We start from the raw sequence: 24,954 nt of genomic DNA on the forward strand, positions 1-24,954 counted from the left end.
CTCACAATACCTTATATAGCTGTAGCAAGACTTCCCTGCTTTTATACTCCATCCCCTTTGCAATAAAGGCCAAGATACCATTGGCCTTCCTGATCACTTGCTGTACCTGCATACTATCCTTTTGTGTTTCATGCACAAGTACCCCCAGGTCCCGCTGTACTGCTGCACATCTCAGGAATCAACCTCATGAACCTTCTCTGAACTGCCTCCAATGCAAGTATATCTCTCCTTAAATAAGGAGACCAAAACTGTATGCAGTACTCCAGGTGTGGTCTCACCATCATGTGCAGTTGTAACAAGACTACTTTTATACTCTATCCACCTTGAAATAAAGGCTAACATTCCATTTGCCTTCCTAATTACTTGCTGTACCTGCATGCTAACTTTTTGTGTTTCATGAACAAGGACCCCTAGATCCATCTGTACCGCAGCATTTTGTACTCTCCATTTAAATAATAATTTTTTTTAAATTCTTCCCAGCAAAGTGGATAAACCCACATTTGCCACATTATACTCCATCTGTCAAATTTTTGCCCACTCACTCAACCTGTCTATATCCCTTTGCAGATTATGTATGTCCTCTTCACAACTTGCATTCCCACCTATCTTTTCATCAGCAAATTAGACTACATTGCACTTGGACCCTTCATCCGAGTCATTAATATAGATTGTAAATAGTTGAGGCCCCACCACCGATCCCTGTGGCATTTGCATAACTCCTTTAACATAAGAAGATGTCCCAAACTTCTGTGCAGAGGCATAATCAAAAAATGGACACCAATCCAAGAGAGATATTCGGACAGATGACCAAAAGCTTGCTCAGAAAGTGGGATTTAAGGAGGACTGAATATAGCTTGTTTAACGTAGTAAGTGGTCCCAAGGTACTTCACATGGTTGTAATCAGGCAACAATGGACACAAAGCCAAAGGCGGCAATATTAGGATGGGTGATTAAAAGCTTTGTCAAAGTGTTAGGTTTTAAGGAGCAACAGGAGAGAGAGGAGGAAAGGTGGAGAGGTTTAGGGAGGGAATTGCAGGCCTTAAGAGCCTGGATAGCTAAAGTCATGGCGACCAATGGTGGGGCGAAAGGAATGAGGGATATAAAAGGCCGAAAGCGTCATATCTCCAAAGCATCACATAAGCATCAAGCAATGATTTATCTGTTAAATTACCAATCAAATATCCTGTTTGCCAATAAGAATGAGTAGCATAATATAAAGCAATGAAGTCCCTCAATTTTTTTCACATCTACCATTCACTAGCAGATATCACAATACACATTAATCAAGTTGTTCAGATAATTTGTGCACACTGATTTGTCCAGTCATTTTCTTTCTTCATTTTGGTTGAGTATGTATAGCTGCTACTAATATCTCTAACACATAAATTAGATAATTCTGCAAATAAAGCACTAAAATATGCTTGCCTGAAATCCTGTTCTGGATGAGCTGTAATTTTCTCGAGCTAAACATTAATATCAAAGCCACATGTTGTTGTTAATGTAGTACTGCTTTTGAGGCCACACATCTAGGTAGAACACCTTTGAAAGATGTGAAGCGACAGGTGTGCACCAGTGTCTGGCATACAGTTAAATGATTAGATGTTTATACACTAACAATTGAAAACGTAAATCCCGAGATCTAACTGCTTTCACTTCAAAAACGGTAAGAGCAGCTGCAGTTACGCTGAATAAAATGAGGTCCAACAAATATTTAACACTCATCTCACGAGAAACTCTCTTGCACAACCCCTCCTTTCAGTACCAGAAGGCAGGTCAGCTAATTAACTCCAGGAGCAAAGTTGGCAAAAACAAATCTCCATCGATGGAAGATGGGCTGAAAGATCCTTCCCCTCATTCAGCGCATCCTTAAGTTGAATATGCAGAACATAATTTAATAGTTACTTTAAAAGTTTAGGTGGGGAACTGGAAAAAAATAATTCATTTTGGGATGTGGGCGTCGCTCGTAAGTCCAGCATTTATTGCCCATCCCTAATTGCCCTCGAGAAGGTGGTGTCGAGCTGTCTTCTTGAATCTCAGCAGTCCGTGTGGTGAAGGTGCTCCCATAGTGCTGTTAGGGAGGGAGTTCCAGGATTTTACCCAGTGACGATGAAGGAACGGTGATATATTTCCAATTCAGGATGGTGTGAGACTTGTAGAGGAACTTGTAGGTCATGGTGTTCCCATGCGCTTGCTGCCCTTGTTCTTCTCGGTGGTAGAGGTCGCGGGTTTGGGAGGTGTTGCCGAAGAAGCCATGGCGAGTTGCTGCAGTACACCTTGCAGATGGTACACACTGCAGCTACGGCAAGCCGGTGGTGCAGGGAGTATTTTGAAGGTGGTAAATGGGGTGCTAATTAAGCGGGCTGCTTTGTCCTGGATGGTGTCGAGCTTCTTGAGTGTTGTTGGAGCTGCACTCATCCAGGCAAGTAGAGAGTATTCCATCACAATCCTGAATTGTGCCCTGTAAATGGTGTAAATACTTTGGGGAGTCAGGAGGGGAGACATTCGCCGCAGAATTCCCAGCCTCTGACCCGCTTTCGTTGCCACAGTATTTATGTGGCTGGTCCAGTTAAGTTTCTTGTCAATGGTGACGCCCAGGATGTTGATGGGGGATTCGGCGATGGTAATGCCATTGAATATCATGGGGAGATAGTTAGAATCTCGCTTGTTGGAGATGATCGTTGCTTGACACTTGTGTGGCACGTATGTTACTTGCCACATAATGGCCCAAGCCCGAATGTAGTCCAGGTCTTGCTGCACATGAGCATGGACTGCTTCAATTTCTTCGGAGTTGTGAATAGAACTGAACACTGTGCAATCATCAATGAACATCCCCACTCTGACCTTATCTGGTTATCACATTGCTATTTGTGGAGGTTCGCTCTGCGCAAATTGGCTGCCACGTTTCCCACATTATACATGACTACACTTCAAAAATACTTCATTGGCTGCAAAGCACTTTGAGACATCCGGTGGTCGTGAAAGGCGCTATATAAATGCAAGTCTTTCCTTCTTTCTTTATGATGAAGGGAAGGTCATTGATCAAGCAGCTGAAGATGGTTGGGCCGAGGACACTGTCCTGAGGAACTCCTGCAGCGATGTCATGGGGCTGAGATAATTGACCTCCAACAACCACCTTCCTTTATGCTTGGTATAACTCCAGCCAGTGAAGAGTTTCCCTGCCCGCCCCCGCCCCCCCACCCCCTCCAATTCCCATTGGCTTCAATTTTACTACGGCTCCTTAAATGCCACACTTGGTCAAATGCTGCCTTGAGGTCAAGGGCAGTCACTCTTACCCCGCCTCATCAGTTCTTTTGTCCATGTTTGGGCCAAGGCTATAATGAGGTCTGGAGCCGAGGGGTCCTGGCGGAACCTAAAATGGGCATTGGTGAGCAGGCTATTAGCGAGTAAGTGCCGCTTGATAGCCCTGTTGATGACATCTTCCATCACTTTGCTGATGATTGAGAGTCGACTGATGGGGTGGTAATTTGCTGGATTAGATTTGTCCTGCTTTTTGTGGACAGGACATACCTGGGCAGTTTTCCACATTGTCGGTTAGCTGCCAGTGTTGTAGCTGTATTCGAACAGCTTTGCTAGAGGCACGGCTAGTTCTGAAGCACATGTCTTAATCACGATAGCCGAGATGTTGTCGGGGCCCATAACCGTTGCTGTATCCGGTGCGCTCAGTCATTTCATATCATGTGAAGTGAATCTAATTGGCTGGAGACTGGTTTCTGTGATCAAGACCTTAATTAACTAATGCACAGATTATTTTTAGCAGCTAGTCACTGGCAGCATCATTGCAATATTCAGCTCGCCATCCAGCTATTCTTTAACTATGTAAAGCATCAAAAGCCTCATGCTGAACATTACAATGGAAATTATTTGTAAAACTTTGAGAGGCACAAGGCAGAAAAAATCATCATACGCGGCAGAACACAATGACCTGAAAATAATGCATGATGTCAGTGAATCAAAGTTAGATATTGGAAAAAGTTTACATATTGTCCATAAATATATAACCTCAACTCTACTCCACACACAGCCACTCTAAACTGCAATGTTCCATTCAAACAGAATTAAATAACCTTATTTACTGATTTATTTGATAACGGCAGCCAGTGTTTTTTAAAATCTTACTATATAATTTTTTTTAAAATCAAGCAACAGCATTTTGATTATTCCGTCCAAATCTGTACTCAGTGGAGCCCACCAATTAAGTAAAATTGTTAAACCAAGCCTTATAAATAATGTTTATGGTGTTGCAATTATTTTGATGTACATAAATATCGTAAGCTTCTTGACCACGCTATTTGTAAAAGTTCCTCTGTAACACGCTTGTGCAGGTCTTAAATATTGTAATCCTGAAAAGAAACTAATATTGGTTCCCAGAGATAGCAGAAGCTGGAATAGAGTAAGACTGTAAATACATTGCATTTTCAAGGCCCAATTAAAGAATTTAGCTTCCCAAAAATGGTGTATATTTTCCAATTGAGAATAATCAGAATACAAACCCTCTCCCATCTCCTGGCCCAGTCTTTCATAGACACTGGTGAATCCCAAAGGATGTTTTTGTGTCCTCGGATAGTTACCAAATCATTTTTAATTTTTGCTTCTCCCTGTCCGATTTGCATCTCACTTTCGAACAGAATCTTCAAATTGACTTTTTCTTCTGCCCCCATACCCATCCTTATGTTTCCTCGGCTCTTCATCCAGATTTTTTCCCTACTGTTCTTCCCTCTCCACTTTTGCTCCGTCTGTGCTTGAAACATTTGGGAGAGAGCTGCTATTGATGGGCACCACAGTCAAACACATATCAAATTAACAAGTCCATTTAACCTAATCTTAGGGGAGCTGAACCGATTGGTACCACTCTGACTAGTTGTAAATTAGCAGTTAGAAATTCCAGCATTACTGCAATGCCACTTCGGAACCTGATGGATCTCTTCATTGCACATCGATGTCTGGGATGGCAACTATAAGCCAGCCCCAATACGTTACAATGGTCATTTTTTCTTCTCTTATTAACATAATGGACAACATAAAAATTTGCAATGAGATGTGACCACCATAGCTGTCAGTTCTACCTTAAACTGCCCCTCTGCTTCATTGACAGCATTTACTCAAATTTTGATTCTGGCATCTACAGTTAATCCACCCTAACTTCTTTTTCTCACTGAAATCCAGATTTCACCCAACTCGTAGGATTACATAGGTTATACAGCACAGAAACCGACCATTCGGCCCAAGTACATGCGGCCATTTCTGCTCCACAAGTCTCCTCCCATCTTTCCTCATCTAACTCTATCAACATAACCCTCTATACCCTTCTCCCTCATAGGCTTATCGAACCACCCTTAAATGCATCTATACTACTCGCTTCAACCAATCCCTGTGGCACTGAGTTTCACATTCTCATCACTTTCTGGGTAAAGAAGTTATATCTGAATTCCCTCCTTAATTTCTTGATGACCATCTTATATTGATGGGCTCTAGTTATGTTCGTCCCCACAAATGGAAACACTCTCTGTATCTACTTGATCAAAACCTTTCATAATTTTAAAGACCTCTATTAGGTCACCCTTCAGCCTTCTCTTTTTAAGAGCAAAGAGACTCAGCTGGTTCATTCTTTCCTGATAGGTATCCCTGCATTTCTGGTATCATCCCTGTAAATCTTCTTTGCACCCTCTCCAGAGGCTCTATATCCTTTTTATAATATGGCCTTCATCTTTCCAATTCCAATAGCTGCCCCCACTCCCGAGTCTTCACTCCAATTTCATCCAAAGGAGGTGCACATGCTTCTGAACCATCAGACTTTGATTAGCATTCGCTAAAAAATATCTCCCTCACCTCATTAAATTCATCCACTGTCTTTGTTGCTCTTTTAGCCTTAATAATTCAAACTAGTCAAGTCTTGGTGAATTTAAAACTCTTAACCTCCCCTCTGCTGAAAATTACTTTTTAAGCATAATTTCATCTTCCATTGATCATACCAGTACTAATGCTGAGCCTATCCTGGACGACCCCAAGCAAACCAGTCAGCAACCTACCTATATCCCAAAATCTCCAGATAATTCAGCTAATCTCAGACATTTTCCTCTCCTCCAATCCTAACGCTATAATTGAATCTGTCTTCTCACTGCACTGATGTCCACATCACTGTTTCCATATCTGATCCTTGTAAAATAATCTAACAAATCACAACATTTCCATCTTCTTTGGTAGTACAGGTTCAACCACCCTTATCCAAAATCCTAGGGACCTGGCCTGTTCCAAATGAGGGATATTTCCGGATAAGAGGAGGTCACGTGTTTTCAGTGAGTGTGCATGCCGATTGGCTGGAACGACTGTCTGTCAGTCAGTCAATGTGGTGTCGGCGGGCCGTCGGGCCCCGACGTGCTGGCGGTGCCAGAGTTGCCAGCGGGCTGCGTGTCCCAAGGTGTCGGCAGGCCACGTGTCCAGAGGTGTCGGCAGGCCGTCGGGCTCCCGAGGTGCCGGCAGGCCGTCGGGCTCCCGAGGTGCCGGCAGGCCACCAAGGTCTGTGCATGAGCCACCCAGCGGCCGAGAATGATGCCGGACGAGAGGTGGTGCCAGATAAGGGAGTCCTGGATAAGAGGTGTTCAACCTGTATATATTAGTTGGCTGACAGTCAGAATTATTTGCTGCCTTCCTCTGTCCAATGACTGCTCTTGACATTTTTCTCTGTGCCAGTAAAATATCCAACATCCGTTAGTGCTGATTTACAGTGATACACTGAATTGCTGTTGTAACCTATGCTACTGATTTTGTTAAGTAACTCTGTCCATTGGTGATTTGCTATTAAACAGCTAAGTAACTCTGATTACATTTATGCTTATCTACAAATTCAACTTGAAGTTGCGATTTGTAACTAATAAATAGTGTTTAGTGCATAACTTGTGGTCTGGCTATTTTCTTTAAGGAGAAAGGAGAAACAAGGTGTACAAATGATTGGGAGAGACAGATAGCACCAGAGTAAGAAATAGTAAGGTTTACAGTGCATGTGTGTGAATACAGGAAGTGTGGTCAATAAGGTTGGTGAGCAAGATGCGCAAATAGACGCATGGGAATATGAATTTTGTGGCGATAACGGAGACCTGGCTCAAAAAAAGGGCAGGATTGGGTACTAAATATTCCTGCATACAAGGTGTTCAGGAAAGGTAGGAAAGGAAAGAAAGGAGTTGGGGTGGCAGTAGTGATTAAGGAGAATATTACAGTGCTGGAGAGATAGGATAACCTGGAGAGGTCAAGGACAGAATCTATTTGTTTAGAGTTGAGAAACAATAGAGGTGCCATTACACTATTAGATGTATTCTATAGACCGCCAACTAGTGGGAAGGATATAGAGGAGCAAATTTTCAGGGAAATTACAGAGAAGCATAGGAACTATAGAGTAGTGAGAATGAGGGACTTCAACCATCCTAATGTAGACTGGGATAGTAATAGTGTAACGAGTAACGCGTGGGAAGAATTTCTGAAGTGTCTTCAGGAGAACTTTCTTGATCAGTAAATTTCTAGCCCAACAAGGAAAGGGGTATTCAGAACATGAGAAATAAGAGCAGGAGAAGGCCATCTGGCCCCTCGAGCCTGCTCCGCCATTTAACAAGATCATGGCTGATCTGATCATGGACTCAGCTCCACTTCCCTGCCCGCTCCCCATAACCCTTTATTCCCTTATCATTCAAAAATCTGTCTATCTCCGCCTCAAAACATATTCAATGACCCAGCATCCACAGCTCTCTGGGACAGAGCATTCCATAAATTTGCAACCGAGATAAGAAATGTCTCCTCATCTCAGTTTTAAATGGGCGACCCCTTATTCTGAGTCGATGTCCCTTAGTTTTAGTTTCCCCTACGTGGAAATATCCTCTCTGCATTCACCTTGTCGAGCCCCCTCATTATCTTATATGTTTCGATAAGATCACCTCTCATTCTTCTGAACTCCAATGTGTATAGGCCAAACCTACTCAACCTTTCATAAGTCAACCCCCTCATCTCCGCAATCAACCTGGTGAACCTTCTCTGAACAACCTCCAATGCAAGTTTCTCCTTGATGGATCTGATTCTGGGGAATGAAGGAGGTCAAGTCGATCAAGTGTCAGGAAGGGAACATTTCTGGAGCAGTGATCACGGCATAATACGGTTTAGACGAGCTGTGGAAAAAGACTGGGAGCAATCTAGAGTAAAAATACTTAACTGGAGGAAAGTCAATTTTAGTGGGTTGAGAATGGATCTGGTCTGGGTAAAATGGAATCAAAGATTGGCAGGCAAAACTGTAATCAACCAATGGGCTGCCTTTAAAGAGAAGATGGTTCGGCTACAATCGAGATACATTCCCACGTGGAGGAAAGGTAGGGCAACCAAAGCCAGAGACCCCTGGATGACAAAAGAGATAGAGAGTAAGATGAAGCAGAAAAAGGGCGGGTATACCAGATGAGAGAGTGAGAACCTGGCTGAATATAGAAAGTTCAGAGGGGAAGTGAAAAGGGAAATAAGAGGGACAAAGAGAGCATATGAGAATAGATTGGCAGCCAACATAAAAGGGAACCCAAAAGTCTTCTGTAGGCATATAAATAGTAAATGGGTCGCAAGAGATCAGGTGAGGCCGATTAGGAGACCTATGCATAGAGGCAGAGGACATGGTTGAGGTACTGAATGAGTACTTTGCATCGATCTTTACCAAGGAAGAAGATGCTGCCAAAATCATAGTGAAAGAGGAGGTGGTGAGATATTGGATGGGATAAAAATTGATAAGGAGGTGGTACTGGCTGTACTTAAAGTAGATAAGTCACCAGGACCAGATGGGATGTATCCTCAGATGCTGAGGGAAGTAAAGGTGGAAATTGTGGCGGTACTGGCCATAATCTCCCAATCCTCCTCAGATACGGGGCTGGTACCAGAGGAGTGCAGAATTACAAATGTTACACCCTTGTTCAAAAAAGGGTGTAAGGAGATAAAGCCAGCGACCACATGCCAGTCAGTTTAACCTCAGTAATGAGGAAGCTTTTAGAAATGATAAACAGGGACAAAATTAAAAGTCACTTGGACAAGTTTGGATTAATTAAGGAAAGCCACCATGGATTTGTTAAAGGCAAATCGGGTTTAACTAATTTGATTGGGAGTTACTTGATGAGGTGACAGACTGGGTTGATGAGGGCAATGTGGTTGATGTGGTGCACATGGATTTCCAAAGGGCGTTTGATAAAAGTGCCACATAATAGGTTTGCCAACGAACTTGAAGACCATGGGATAAAAGGGACAGTGACAGCATGGATACGAAATTGGCTGTGTGCTTTTCTTGATATATATTAATGAGTTACGCTTGGATGTACAGGGCACAATTTCAAAATTTGCAGATGTCACAAAACTTGGAAGGATAGTGAACAGTGAGGAGGATATTGATCGACTTCAAGAAGACGCAGACAGGCTGGTGGAATGGGCGGACACGTGGCAGATGAAATTTAACGCAGTAAAGTGAGAAGTGATACATTTTGGAAGGAAGAATGAGGGGAGGCAATATAAACAAAAGGGTACAATTCTAAAAGAGACGCAAGAACAAAGAAACCTGAGGGAATATGTGCACAAATCGTTGAAGTTGACAGGGCAGGTTGAGAAATCGGTTAAAAAAGCATCCTGGATCCTGGGCTTCATAAATAGAGGCCGAGTGTACAAAAGCAAGGAAGCTATGATGAACCTTTATAAAACACTGGTTCAGCCTCAACTGGGGTATTGTGTCCAATTCTGGGCACCGCACTTTTGGAAAATGTGAAGGCCTTCGAGACGGAGCAGAAAACATTTACAAGAATGGTTCCAGAGATGAGGGACTTCAGTTACATGGATAGACTGGACAGGCTGGGGTTGTTCTCCTCAGAGCAGAGAAGGTTGAGAGGAGATTTGATAGTGGTGTTCAAAATCAAGAGGTGTCTGGACAGAGTAGATAGAGAGAAACTGGTCCCATTGGCAGAAGGGTCAAGAACAAGAGGACACAGATTTAAGGTAACTGGAAGAACTAAAGGCGACAAGAAGGAAAACAAATTTACGCAGCAAGTGATTAAGATCTTGAATTCACTGCCTGAAAAGATGGTGGAGGTGGATTCAATTATGGCTTTCAAAGGGAAGTTGGACAAGTACTCTCCTATATGGCTCAGGGACATAAACCATATACAGCAGACATCTCAAAGCGCTCGAGAAGTACCAACGCCACCTCCGCAAGATCCTGCAAATCCACTGGGAGGATAGACACACCAACGTCCATGTTCTCGCTCAGGCCAACATCTCCAGCATCGAAGCACTGACCACGCTCGACCAGCTCCGTTGGGCAGGCCACATTATCCGCCTGCCCAACATGAGACTCCCTAAGCAAGCGCTCTACTTGGAACTCCAACACGGTAAGCAAGTCTCAGATGGGCAGAGGAAATGTTTGAAGGATACCCTCAAAGCCTCCTTGATAAAGTGCAACATCTCCACTGTCACCTGGGAATCCCTGGCCCAAGACCACTCAAAATGAAGGAAGAGCATCCAGGAGAGCACTGAGCACCTCAAGTCTCGTTGCCAAGAGCACACAGAAATCAAGCACAGACAGCGGAAGGAGCGAGCAGCAAACAAGGCATCCCACCCACCCTTTCCTTCAACCACTGTCTGCCCCACATGTGACAGAGACTGTAATTCCTGTATTGGATTGTACAGCCACCTGAGAACTCACTTTTAGACTAGAAGCAAGTCTTCCTCGATTTCGAGGGACTGCCTATGATGATGATGATGGATAAGTACCTGAAGGAAAAAAATTTGCAGGGCTACAGGGAAAGGGCGAGGGAGTGGGACTAACTGAAGTGCTCTTGTAGAGAGCAGGTACAGGGTCGCCGGGCCGAATAGCCTCTTTCTGTGCCTTAACCATGTCCGGTTGTCATGAAATGCACTATATAAATCCAAGTCTTTCTATGAATCTATAATATTTTGGCGAGCCGATTCAGACATTATTCAACGAGACCGACGCTGGGAGGTAAAATCCCAGAAGGTTCCTCAGTGAGGAGTTAAAGGAGGGCATTAAGGATTCACCTAGTTCCTCAGCATATATCAGAAAAAGAAAACCAACTTTCTTACATCACCTCCGACAGTGCAGTTAGCCCTCAGTTTTGCAGTGAAGTGTCAGTCAAGATTATGTGCTAAAGACTCTGGAATGGCCCTTGAACCCATGATCTTCTGATTCAGAGGACAGAGTGCTGCCACTGAGCCAAAACTGAGGCACATACAGCAAGACCAGTTGCTCGTTTTCATTATTGATGATACAGATCAATTCAAAGTTGCAAATAGTCTTGCAGCATAATGCGCATCATGATGACAAAACATTAACTGCTTTCCTCTCTTTTCAAAGTCTCAACTGAATTAAAAATCTGAAGTTACTGAAATGTATTGGCATTATATTTTCCGACAAAAACAACTTACATTTATATAGTGCCTCTAATGTAGTTCAATGTCCCAAGATGCTTCACAGGAGCGTAGTCAAAAAAAGATATCGTGTATTCTGAATAAAAATTCAAATCAACTTGGATTTCAAAAGGAAACTTTTAGAAAGTGCCTGTCCAGTAACTGCAAAGGGGAAGGAGCTCCTAAACAATTACGGCCGTGCAAAAAAATGAACAAATACTGCACACAGTTGGACAGTACTGTTATACAGTATAAAATAGTATAATTTGTTCCAAAGCAGCAACAGTGCTACCCTGGAGGGCAAGTCATACAGTGTTACATTCTGGACTTCACCACAACAGATAATAAAAAATGCTTCACAGTATCAAACTTTCATTAGGTTGAATGACATTTAGTTTCCAAAGTACATTCAAGTCCAGATTTTCAGTCTGTTAACAGCAAAAGCTTACCACCAGTATTCAGCATAAGTGCCCGACTGTTGTATATTTTCACTGCCAATCACAAGCCCCTCCCTGTTCTGAAAATTTTCCCACCGTTGTTGCTGATTTTATGATCAAATGAAAAAAAACACATGCTGGCAGCAAACAAACAAGAGGCACATTTAACCCAGTGGCAAAGTTTTCTTCTCCAAGTGAAAACAAGAACTCTGTCCCACAGAGGACACAATTCCAGTCATTTTAAGTAGGAAACGGAATTTATTTTCTCCTTTCTTAAAACTGCCGTGAAAGCAGCCATTGCATTTTGACCTTGTTGCCATAATTCTTTAAATAATCACCATGCGACATTAATTACACCAAATTCCCTCCCCAAAATCATCCCATTCTACAGCCCAATCTTTTTGGTCCTTATCACAATGATGTGGATAAATGTGAGGTTATCCACTTTGGTGGTAAAAACAGAGAGACAGACTATTATCTGAATGGTGACAAATTAGGAAAAGGGAAGGTGCAACGAGACCTGGGTGTCATGGTACATCAGTCATTGAAGGTTGGCATGCAGGTACAGCAGGCGGTTAAGAAAGCAAATGGCATGTTGGCCTTCATAGCGAGGGGATTTGAGTACAGGGGCAGGGAGGTGTTGCTACAGTTGTACAGGGCCTTGGTGAGGCCACACCTGGAGTATTGTGTACAATTTTGGTCTCCTAACTTGAGGAACGACATTCTTGCTATTGAGGGAGTGCAGCAAAGATTCACCAGACTGATTCCCGGGATGGTGGGACTGACCTATCAAGAAAGACTGGATCAACTGTGCTTATATTCACTGGAGTTCAGAAGAATGAGAGGGGACCTCATAGAAACGTTTAAAATTCTGACAGGTTTAGACAGGTTAGATGCAGGAAGAATGTTCTCAATGTTGGGGAAGTCCAGAACCAGGGGTCACAGTCTAAGGATAAGGGGTAAGCCATTTAGGACCGAGATGAGGAGAGACTTCTTCACCCAGAGAGTGGTGAACCTGTGGAATTCTCTGCCACAGAAAGTGGTTGGGGCCAATTCACTAAATATATTCAAAAGGGAGTTAGATGAAGTCCTTACTACTCGGGGGATCAAGGGGTATGGCGAGAAATCAGGAAGGGGGTACTGAAGTTTCATGTTCAGCCATGAACTCATTGAATGGTGGTGCAGGCTAGAAGGGCTGAATGGCCTGCTCCTGCACCTATTTTCTATGTTTCTATGTTCATATAGAAACAAAGAAAATAGGTGCAGGAGTCGGCCATTCGGCCCTTCAAGCCTGCAACAGCATTCAATATAATCATGGCTGATCATGCAACTTCAGTACCCCACTCCTGCCTTCTCTCCATACCCCCTGATCACTTTAGCCGTAAGGGCCACATCGAACTCCCTTTTGAATATATCGAACGAACTGGCCTCAACAACTTTCTGTGGTAGAGAATTCCACAGATTCACAATTCGCTGAATGAAGAAGTTTCTTCTCATCTCGGTCCTAAATGGCTTACCCTTTATCCTTTAGACTGTGACCGCTGGTTCTGGACTACCCCAACATCGGGAACATTCTTCCTGCATCTAACCTGTCCAATCCCGTCAGAATTTTATATGTTTCTATGAGATACCCTCTCATTATTCTAAATTCCAGTGAATATAAGCCTAGTCGATCCAGTCTTTCTTCATATGTCAGTCCTGCCATCCCGGGAATCAGTCTGGTGAACCTTCGCTGCACTCCCTCAATGGCAAGAATGTCCTTCCTCAGATTAGGAGACCAAAGCTGCACACGATATTCAAACACCAAGGCCCTGTACAACTGCAGTAAGACCTCCCTGCTCCTATACTCAAATCCTCTTGCTATGAAGGCCAACATGACATTTGCCTTCTTCACCGCCTGCTGTACCTGCATGCCAACTTTCAATGACTGATGTACCATGACTGATTCCCGGGATGGCGGGACTGACATATCAAGAAAGACTGGATCAACTGGGCTTGTATTCACTGGAGTTCAGAAGAATGAGAGGGGACTTCATAGAAACGTTTAAAATTCTGATGGGTTTAGACAGGTTAGATGCAGGAAGAATGTTCCCAATGTTGGGGAAGTCCAGAACCAGGGGTCACAGTCTAAGGATAAGGGGTAAGCCATTTAGGACCGAGATGAGGAGAAACTTCTTCACCCAGAGAGTGGTGAACCTGTGGAATTCTTTACCACAGGAAGTTGTTGAGGCCAATTCACTAAATATATTCAAAAAGGAGTTAGATGTCGTCCTTACTACTAGGGGGATCAAGGGATATGGCAAGAAAGCAGGAATGGGGTACTGAAGTTGCATGTTCAGCCATGAACCCATTGAATGGCGGTGCAGGCTCGAAGGGCCGAATGGCCTACTGCTGCACCTATTTTCTATGTTTCTGTGACACCCAGGTCTCGTTGCACCTCCCCTTTTCCTAATCTGTCACCATTCAGATAATATTCTGCCTTCCTGTTTTTGCCACCGAAGTGGATAACCTCACATTTCTCTACATTATACTGCATCTGCTATGCATTTTCCCACTCACCTAACCTGTCCAAGTCACCCTGCAGCTTCTTAGTATCCTCCTCACAGCTCACACTGCCACCCAGCTTAGTGTCATCTACAAACTTGGAGATATTACATTCAATTCCTTCGTCTAAATCATTAATGTATATTGTAAATAGCTGGGGTCCCAGCACTGAACCTTACCCCACTAGTCACTGCCTGCCACTTTGAAAAGGACCCGTTTATTCCTACTCTTTGCTTCCTGTCTGCCAACCAGTTCTCTATCCACGTCAATATATTACCCCCAATACCATGTGCTTTAATTTTGCTCACTAATCTCTTGTGTGGGACCTTGTCAAAAGCTTTTTAAAAGTCCAAATACACCATATCCACTGGTTTTCCCTTGTCCACTCTACTCGTTACATCCTCAAAAAATTCGAGAAGATTTGTCAAGCATGATTTCGCTTTCATAAATCCATGCTGGCTTGGACCAATCCTGTCACTGCTTTCCAAATGCGCTGCTATTACATATTTAATAATTTATTCCAACATTTTCCCCACTACCGATGTCAGATTAACTGATCTATAATTTCCTGTTTACTCTCTCCCTCCTTTTTTAAAAAGTGGGGTTACATTAGCTACCCTCCAATCCATAGGAACTGATCCAGAATCGACAGAATGTTGGAAAATGACCACCAATGCATCCAATATTTCTAGGGCCACTTCCTTAGGTACTCTGGGATGCAGACTATCAGGCCCCGGGGATTTATTCGCCTTCAATCCCATCAATTTTCCTAATACAATTTCCTGACTAATAAGGATTTCCTTCAGTTCCTCCTTCTCGCAAGACCCACTGTCCCCTAATATTTCCGGAAAGTTATTTGTGTCTTCCTTCGTGAAGACAGAACCAAAGTATTTGTTCAATTGGTCTGCCATTTCTTTGTTCCCCATTATAAATTCACTGATTCTGACTGCAAGGGACCTACATTTGTCTTCACTCATTTTTTTCTCTTCACGTATCTATAGAAGCTTTTGCAGTTAGTTTTTATGTTCCCTGCAAGCTTCCTCTCATACTCTATTTTCCCCCTCCTAATTAAACCTTTTGTCCTCTGCTGTATTCTAAATTTCTCCCAGTCCTCAGGTTTGCTGCTTTTCCTGGCCAATTTATATGCCTCTTCCTTGGTTTTAACACTATCCCTATTTTCCCTTGTTAGCCACGGTTGAGCCACCATCCCCGTTTTATTTTTATGCCAGACAGGGATGTTCAATTGTTGAAGTTCATCCATGCGATCTTTAAATGTCTGCCATTACAACAGCATCATCAGTAGATCGATACATTTATATTAAAATACAGAACCTGTACTACAATTTGCCTCTGCCCTCCAATTCCACCAATCATCCTTTCACAAAGAAAATGTGCAGTGAAGTCATTCCCATTGTGCCAATACAGGACATTTTTAACATCTATCTAAATTTTGTAGAAAAGTACCTGGCAGGCAACAAATTGCAGAGAGAATAAGTGAGTATCTAAACATACAATGGTTTTGGTGAATTCAAATCTGCAACAACCAGATAGCTTTACAAGTTACTTATTCACCTGCTTGTATTTTGTGCAAGTCTTCGATCAGAAATGGCTTTTCAGCATTACCTTTCTCAAACTGAATTTCAGAGAGCTTCTGTGCATGTGGCACATATCTATTTTCTGAGGTAATACCCAATGCGTGGCTGCTTCATGTACACAGTAAATTCTGATTAACAGTGCAAGTTGATCAGCCCAAGAAGTTCTCATTGGTAAGTGGATAAGCAGGACTATGCATCGATGCATAATAACACATCAATTTCCTGAGGGACTGTTAGCTGCTGCTGTTAAATTGGAGCTGACACAGCACTACTTACTCGAAGCCAGTGAGCTTGTTTCATTGGAAATGATCCAACTGCACCAATTTTGCACTTGGTTACAATACACCTTAACAATTGGCAAACTTACCGTACTACCAAAATGAATTTGCATAAAGCAGTGCAGCAACTGCAAAAAATTCTTTGATGCATCAAAATTACATTGTTGAAATTGTCTGCTTCAATTGTTGGTATCTTAGTTAAGTGATTGAACGTATGGGACATATTTATTTGCATTTTAGGTACATCAGATGCTCTGGGATTCATTTAATCAATATCCAACCTCACATGTTTAAACCAATCTTTATTTAATATGCAATAAAAAGCTATATGAGGAGGAATTTCTTCACTGAGGGTTGTAAATCTGTGGAATTCTCTGCCCCAGAGAGCTGTGGAGGCTGGGTCATTGAATATATTTAAGGTGGAGAGCGACAGATTTTTGAACGATAAGGGTTATAGGGAGCGGGCAGGGAAGTGGAGCTAAGCCCATGATCAGATCACCGACGATGTCTCCGCGCGCAAGATCCTACAAATCCCCTGGGAGGACAGGCGCACCAACATCAGCGTCCTCATTCAGGCTAACATCCCCAGCATTGAAGCACTGACCACACTCGATCAGCTCTGCTGGGCAGGCCACATAGTCTGCATGGCCAGACATGAGACTCCCAAAGCAAGTACTCTACTCAGAGCTCCTTCACAGCAAATGAGCCAAAGGTGGGCAACAGAAACGCTACAAGGACACCCTCAAAGCCTCCCTGATAAAGTGCAACATCACCATTGACACCTGGGAGTCCCAAGCCAAAGACCGCCCTAAGTGGAGGAAGTGCATCCGAGAGGGCGCTGAGCACCTCGAGTCTCAACGCCGAGAGCATGCAGAAATGAAGCCCAGGCAGCGGAAAGCGTACGGCAAACCAGTCACACCCACCCCTTCCCTCAACGACTATCTGTCTCACCTGTGACAGCGTCTGTGGCTATTGTCTTGGACTGTTCAGCCACCAAAGAACTCACTTTAGGAGTGGAAGCAAGTCTTCTTCGATTCCGAGGGACTGCCGATGATGATGATGATGAAGAAGAAATGGCGGAGCAGACGCGAGGGGCCAAATGGCCTACTCCTGCTCCTATTTCTTATGTTATGAGGTGGAGGCTCAGTGGTATACAGTCGGGAGTGAGTGGCTCTTGGAGTCCTCAACATTGGCTCCGGACCCCATGAAGTCTCATTATACTCATTACAGCTCTTCGTCCAAACATGGGCAAGGAAACTTCTTGCTAATTACCACCTATCGCCCTCCCCTCAGCTGGTGAATGAGTACTCCATCTTGAACACCACTGGGTGGGGGACTTCAATGGCTCGGTAGCACCACTACTGACCGAGTTGGCTGAGCCCTGAAGGACATAGCTGCCAGACTGGGCCTGCAAGATCAAAGCTCTGCAGTCCTGCCGCATCCAGTTGTGAATGGTGGTGGACAATTAAACAAGTAATGGGAGGAGGAGGCTCCATGAATATTCCCATCCTCAATGATAGCACACAAGTGCAAAAGACAAGGCTGAAGCGTCAGCCAGAAGTGCCGAGTGGATGATCCATATCGACCTCCTCCTGAGGTCCCCACCATCACAGAAGCTAGCCTTCAGGTAATTCGATTCACTCCATGTGATATCAAGAAACGGCTGAGCACACTGGATACAGCAAGGGCTGTGGGCCCCGACAACATTCCAGCTGTCGTGCTGAAGACGTGCTCTAGAACAGAGCCGCGCATCTAGCCAAGCCGTTCCAGTGCATCTACAATACGGGCATCTACCCGACAATGTGGAAAACTACCCAGGTTTGTCATGTCCACAAAAGGCAGGACAAATCCAATATGGCCCCATCAGTCTACTCTCATTCATCAGCAAAGTGATGGAAGCTGACGACGACAGTGCGATCAAGTGGCGCTTACTCACCAATGACGAGAAAGGAGGAATGGGGTACTGAAGTTGCATGTTCAGCCATGAACTCATTGAATGGCGGTGCAGGCTCAAAAGGGCCAAATGGCCTACTCCTGCACCTATTTTCTAATAACATTCTCATCGATGCTCAGTTTAGGTTCCGCCAGGACAACTCACTCCAGCCTTTGTCCAAACAAAAGAGCTGAATTCCAGAGGTGAGGCGAAAGTGACTGCCCTGGACATCAAGGCAGCATTTGATCTAGTGTGGCATCAAGGAGCCCTACCAAAACTGAAGTCAATGGGAATTAGAGGCAAAACTCTTCACTGGCTGCAGTCATACCAAGCACAAAGTAAGATGGTTGTGGTGGTTGGAAGTCAGCCACCACAGCCCCAGGACATCGCTGCACAAGTTCCTCAGGGCAGTGTCCCAGGCCCAACCATCTTCAGCTGCTTCATTAATGACCATCATAAGGTCAAAAGTGGGGATGTTCGCTGATGATTGCACAGTGTTCAGTTCCATTCGCAACTCCTCATAAAATTAAGCAGTCCATGCCCACATGCAGCAAGACCTGGACAACATTCAGGCTTGGGCTGTTAAGTGGCAAGTAACATTCGCGTCACACAAGTGCCAGGCAATGACCATCTCCAACAAGCGACAGTCTAACCACCTCCCCTTGATATTCAACGGCATTACCGTTGCCGAATCCCCCACCATCGACATCCTGGGGGTCACCACTAATCAGAAACTTAACTCGACCAGCCACATAAATACTGTGGCAACAAGAGCGGGTCAGAGACTGGGTATTCTGCGGCGAGTGGCTCACCTCCTGACTTCCTGAAGCCTTTCTGCCATCTACAAGGCGCAAGTCAGGATTGTGATGGAACACTCTCCACTTGCCTGGATGAGGGCAGCTCCAACAACGCAAGAAGCTAGACACCATCTCGGACAAAGCAGACTGCTTAATTAGCACCCCACCTTCAACATTAACTCTCTCCACCACCGGCGCACCGTGGCTGCAATGTGTACCATCGATAAGATGCACTGCAGCAACTCGCTACGGCTTCTTTGGCAGCACCTCCCAAACCAGAGACCTTTACCACTTCGAAGGACAAGGGCAGCAGGCGCATGGGAACATCACCTGCAAGTTACCCTCCAAGTTACACACCATCCTGACTTGGAAATATATCGCCGTTCCTTCATCGTCACTGGATCAAAATCCTGGAACTCCCTCCCAAACAGCACTGTGGGAGTACCTTTACCACAAGGACTGTAGCAGTTCAAGGCGGCGGCTCATCACCATCTTCTCAAGGGCAACTCGGGATGGGCAACAAATGCTGTCCTTGCCAGTGGTGCCCACATCCCAGAGCGAATTAAAAGAAAAAGTGTTCAACAGAATCAAAGACATGGTGGAATAAGTACAGAGTTTTCAAGCCTCACTGTAATCTTATATCAGGAATGCCTGTTCTTTGGAAGTGCCAGAACAATTACACATGGAAAGCGAAGACCATGTGTAATTTTCAGGTGAAAGCAATATTAGATGGTACAGGATAATTTAAATAGAGCCCGACAGACATAATTCAGTGCTCAATTTTCAAGGCGTGGCTCAGTGGCTAGCCCTCTTGCCTCTGAGTCACAAAGCTGTGGGTTCATGTCCCACTCCAGGGATGTGAGCACAAAAAAAAAAAATCCAGGCTGACACTCCTGGGCAGTGCTGAGGGAGCGCTGCACTGACGGAGGTGCCGTCTTTTGGATAAGAGGTTAAACCGAGGCCCCATCTGCTCTCTCAAGTGGACATAAAAGATTCCATTACACTATTTCAAAGAAGAGCAGGGGAGTTATCCCCGGTGTGCTGACCAATATTTATCCCTTAATTAACATAACATAAAAAACAGATCATAAGAAATAGGAGCAGGATTAGGCCATATGGTCCCTCGAGCCTGCTTTGCCATTCAATACGATGATGGCTGATCATTGACCTCAACTTCACTTTCCCGCCCGATCTCCATATCCCTCGATTCCCCTAGACCCCAAAAATCTATTTCTCAGCCTTGAATATATTCAGAGACTCAACATCCATAGCCCTCTGGGGCAGAGAATTCCAAAGATTTACAACCCTCTGAGTGAAGAAATCCTCATCTCTGTCTTAAATGGCCTACCCCTTATCCTGAGACTGTGATCCATAGTTCTGGACACTCCAGTCGGGAGGAAACAACCTAACAGCATGTATCCTGTCAATCCCTTTCAGAATCTTGGAGGTTTCAATGAGATCACCTCTCATTGTTCTAAACTCAAGAGCATAGGGCCATTCTACAAAATCTCTCATCATAAGTCAGCCCTCTCATCCCAAGAATCAATCGAGTGAACCTCTGTGGCACGGCCTCCAAGGCAAGTATATCCTTTCTTAGATAAGGAGACCAAAACTGTGCACAGTACTCCAGGTGTGGTCTCATCAAGGCCTTATACAATTGTAGCAAGACTTCCTTACTCTTATACTCCAACCCCCTTGCAATAAAGAGCATCTGGTCATTATAACAGTGCTTTTTGTGGGAGCTTGCTTGTGCGCAAATTGGCTGCCACATTTCCGACATTACAACAGTGACTTCAAAAGAAAAAGCACTTCATTTGCTGTAAAGCACTTGGAGACATCCAGTGGTCGTGAAAGGCGCTATTTAAATCCAAGTTTTTCTTTACTTAATTTTGTATAATACTTCGATTTGATATTATTTTTGTTAAAGTAGCAAAACTTTACAGCAATTTCGGCAGCAGAAAAATGGAGTTGGTTGGAGCACAGGAGTCTCTCTGGAGTACAGAACGAGGAGCTGGGAGACAGTCCCCCAAGGATCTGTCCTTGGCTCCCTAATATTTCACATCTACATGCTGGTCATCGGCGACATCATCTGAAAATATATTAGTTTCCACATCTACGCTGACGACACTCAGCTCAACCTCACCAGATCTCTCAACCCCTCCTCTGCCTCTGATTTATCACGCTGCTTGGCCAACATCCAATCCGGGATGAGAAGAGTTAAATATTGGGACAACCAAAGTCATTGTCTTTGGTTCCCGCCACAAATTCCGTTCCTTAGCCACCAACTCCATCCCTCTCACTGGACATTGCCTGAGGCTGAACCGGACCGTTCGCAATCTTGGCGTCATACTTGACCCTGAGCTGAGCTTGTGACCCCATAGCTTCTCTGTCACCAAGACTGTCTACTTCCACCTCCATAACATTGTCTGGCTCCGACTCAGCCTCAGCACAGCTGCTGCCGAGACCCTCATCCATGCCTTTGGTACCTCGAGACGTGAATATACCAATGCTCTCCTGGCCAGCCTTCCACCATCTGTAAACTTGAGCTTATCCAAAACTCTGCTGCCCATATCCTCACTCACAGCAACTCCCGTTCACTCACCACCCGAGCTCGCTGACCTACATTGGCTTGCAGGCCAGCAATGCCTCGATTTAAAAATTCTTATCCTTGTTTGAAAACGCTTCATCGGCTCACCCCTCTCCATCTCTGTAACCTCCTCCAGACCGGCAAACCTCCGAGATCCAAGCACTCTTACAATTGTGGCCTTTTGCACATCCCTGATTTTCATTGCTCCACCATTGGCAGCTGTGCCTAATGCTGCCAAAACCCGAAACTCTGGAATTCCCTCCACCTCTCTACCTCTTTAAGCTCCTGTTTTAAGACAGTCCTTAAAACCTACCGATTGGACTAAGCTTTTGGTCACATGGCATAACATCTCCATGTGGCTCAGTGTCAAATTCTTTTTGATAATTGTTCCTTTGAAGTGCCTTGGGACATATTACTACATTAAAGACAGTATATAAATGCTAACAGTTGTTGTTGGAGGTACTACAGCACCACCACTGGCTGGAGGGTGCAATTACAAATTCAAATTTATATCGGCTGCTTTCATTGCAATTTTTATGACCTCATTTGTAATAGAAAAAAATTGACACAAAAGGATGATATAAATCTGACAACAGGCAGTGAGCTTTGTGGAAAGGAAGTGTGCAGAGATATAAGATTGTTAAAATATATTATGACCATATCACTCAACATAGCATATGGGAGAATATGGTCTCTCTCTCGACTGTCTTGCTATTGCTGCGTCTCTCCCATATTTTTTGGGGGGGGTTCCCATTCCTACTCCCAATGAATTGCTTCCTCCCAGGCCCTCGTTCCATCCTGCACTCCTTCAGCTGAAAATCTGGGCATTTTCTGGTACGAGATGACAAATTACTGGATTTGTTGAATTCAATTTCACAACGTGCCTCATGGCATTTGGGACCAGAACTTATGACATTTGTTGCTCATCCAGTACCATAATCACAAGGCTATCGTACCATTTAAAATATCTGAATATGAACGAACATTCAGTACAGTGATTCGGCAACTCAAACAGTTTTTCAAATGTCACTGTTGCTGTCTGTGGTAATGCAACAGCTTAACAGTGAAGTTAAGCATCATGCAGCTATAGCAGAGTTGAGGAAACATGTTTGAGACTGGGAGAAATCTGTGACTGGCCCATGATTCATTGTCTATGATTTAGCGCGTCAAATCTTTGTGCTCGCAACAATTACCAGGGTCAAATTCAGGAGATATTCTCCATGGTGCAGTTGCCTCCAGCTACTGTATATGCCGATACACTACAAAACATAGAAAAATCCTGATACAATATTTATTAAACATTCTCCAAAACAAATACTCTTAAAACACTAATTAGGCCACAGCTAGAGTAGTGCATGCAGTTCTGATCACCACATCACAGGAAAGATGTGATTGCACTAGAGAGGGTACAGAGGAGATTTACGAAGATATTGCCTGGACTGGAGAATTTTAGCAATGAGATCAGATTGGATAGGCTGGGTTTGTTTCTTTTGAAGCACGGGAGGCTGAGGGGAGATGTAATTGAGGTATACAGGTTGGACCTCTCTGGTCCGGCACCCTCGGGATCTGACCGGTGTCAAAACAGAAAATTTTCCGAACCACGGGAGGTCACGCCGAGCCCAGGCATACCGGTACCTCTAGACAGCACCCCGGCTCCTGAACGCCTCCGCCACACTCCGGCTCAGGTTGCGAAACTCGGGCCTCGCTCTCTTTCTCTCTGCAGCAATGAACACCGAGAGCCAGTGAGAAACCAGGACGCCACCCACGCAAAGCGGCAGTTGCGCACTGATCACAGAGCCAAGAAACACGGGAAACTGATGCCGAACCACGGATGTTTCCGGACCAGAGAATCCTGGACCAGAGAGGTCCAACCTGTATAAAATTATGAGCGGCCTTGATAGAGTGGATAGGAAGGACCTCTTCCCCATAACATAAGGGTCAATAACCAGGGGGCATAGATTGGTAGGAGGTTTAGAGGGGATTTACGGGGAATTTTTTTCACCCAGAGGGTGGTGGGGGTCTGTAACTCACTGCCTGAAAGAGTGGTAAAGGCAGAAACCCTCATGGCATGCACAAAGTACTTGGTTATGCACTTGAAGTGCCGTAACCGACAAGGCTACAGACCAAGAGCTGAAAAGTGGGATTAGGCGAGATAACTCTTTGTTGGTTGGCACGGACACAATGGGCCGAATGGCCTCCTTATGTGCTGTAAATTTCTATGATTCTGTGATACTCATTTTACTTTGTGTTGAAATGGCAGATTTTGCACAAACTATCCAACAGTTAATCAATTGTCCACATGAATTCAGTTGGTGTCATACTAAATTTGGATCTTCCAGAAAATTTTTTGAAAATGGTTTTATATGCTGGTGATCACACGAAGCAGCTTTCACGCCATGTTTTTTTTCTAAGCACTTGAGTGCTACATGTAGATTTTGGAAACTACAATAAATATGCATCCAAGAATTCCTGAGCTTTAGCAACTGGACAGAGCTGTAGCTTTCAGTATATGGGTGATTAATGCTCCTCTGATATTGCAGAGTTTATAATGGGGAGGTGGTGTTAAAGAGAATTAAATGACCTTATTTTCAGTTGATATTGCAACACAGAAAAATAGACAGATAAGAAATGCAAACAACCATGCAACAAGGACACGAACTTTCACTATTTACAGCTTTCCAAATGGTAATTTCTTTCAAGCTGCAAAAAAAAAAATTCTTGTTTAAATGCTGAATAAGTACAACAGCATTCTTTGAACTTGGAACTGCAAGCATGTTCATTGTGATGCAGATATTCAAAGGCAGCTTAACATTCTCATTTCTGACTAAATTGGTAGAAGCAATGCTTGGCAGTGCTCTTTTTGCAGCCATGAGGATCATAAGCTGATAATGAGGCAGGATGTTCATATGCCTGCAACAAAAATGTATCGGGCAGTGGCAGATTCATAGCACACTGGAACACCAAAATACACCACCACGTACTCTGGGACATAGGTTCTATCCTTACTTCAACGTGCTCCAAATCTCAGCCTGGTGTTGTTCATGGGTAGGAAGTTAGGGCCAACTATCTTTCTAAGGAGGATGAGTCAAAAGAACCGTTGTCATTAGGCTACTGCTATGCACTTAAGAGTGATGCCATCTCAGAGCAATATGATCAAAACCTGACTTATTGGTCCAGAGCAGCTGTTCGGGCGGGACCCGGCCGAGAATGAGCTGTTTGGGGCAGGGCCCCGCCGAGGAGGAGCTGTTCGGGTGGGGTCCCGCCCTGGAGGTGGTGTTCAGACAGGTCCCGCCATTGAGGTGGTGCTCGGGCAGGCCTCGCCGCCAAGGAAGTGTTCAGGCCGG

At 44.3% G+C, this 24,954-nt stretch overlaps 1 protein-coding gene across 10 annotated transcripts in view; it reads right to left on the reverse strand.

Annotated features, from left to right (window-relative positions):
* The window catches only part of pde3b (phosphodiesterase 3B), a 442,736-nt gene that overhangs the window by 212,760 nt on the left and 205,022 nt on the right, over positions 1-24,954 (reverse strand). The window contains exon 1 of one of the 10 annotated variants that reach the window (XM_070899928.1): positions 21,719-21,842. The exons of the other annotated variants lie outside the window; for them this stretch is intronic. The gene's annotated coding sequence lies outside the window, so the exon portion shown is untranslated. Of the gene's footprint in view, positions 1-21,718; positions 21,843-24,954 lie in introns of those variants that run through there. 10 annotated transcript variants of the gene reach the window in all.

The sequence above is a fragment of the Pristiophorus japonicus genome, chromosome 14 (genome assembly GCF_044704955.1).
Source record: "Pristiophorus japonicus isolate sPriJap1 chromosome 14, sPriJap1.hap1, whole genome shotgun sequence".
Lineage (NCBI taxonomy): Eukaryota > Metazoa > Chordata > Chondrichthyes > Pristiophoridae > Pristiophorus > Pristiophorus japonicus.